The sequence below is a fragment of the Propithecus coquereli genome, unplaced genomic scaffold, assembly GCF_000956105.1.
Source record: "Propithecus coquereli isolate 6110/MARCELLA unplaced genomic scaffold, Pcoq_1.0 Scaffold333, whole genome shotgun sequence".
Taxonomy (NCBI): domain Eukaryota; kingdom Metazoa; phylum Chordata; class Mammalia; order Primates; family Indriidae; genus Propithecus; species Propithecus coquereli.
In genome coordinates, this window is record NW_012148986.1 from 1,427,050 (window position 1) to 1,427,397 (window position 348).

Below are 348 nucleotides of genomic sequence, written 5' to 3' on the forward strand. Positions count from 1 at the left end.
GCTACATATCATTTTTTCTCTTCAGAAACACAGTTTACTAGCATTTCACTGGTAATACCATATCATATAAAGATATCAATTGTCTTGAAGCTGATCTGAGACTCGATGCAATTTCAACCAAAATGCCAACATGATATTTTAAGAGACTTAATCATTTGATTCAGAAATTTATTTGGAGGGAGTAGAATAGCCTAAGGAAGAATAATGTATTTTACAACCTCAAGATTAGAAAAACGCACTAATTTCAAGTGCCACAAAAGATATGGCTCAATTGGATCTCATGTCCACTACTGAAGAGAATATAAATTGGTATAACCACTTTGCAAAATAATTTGACAGTATTTTATA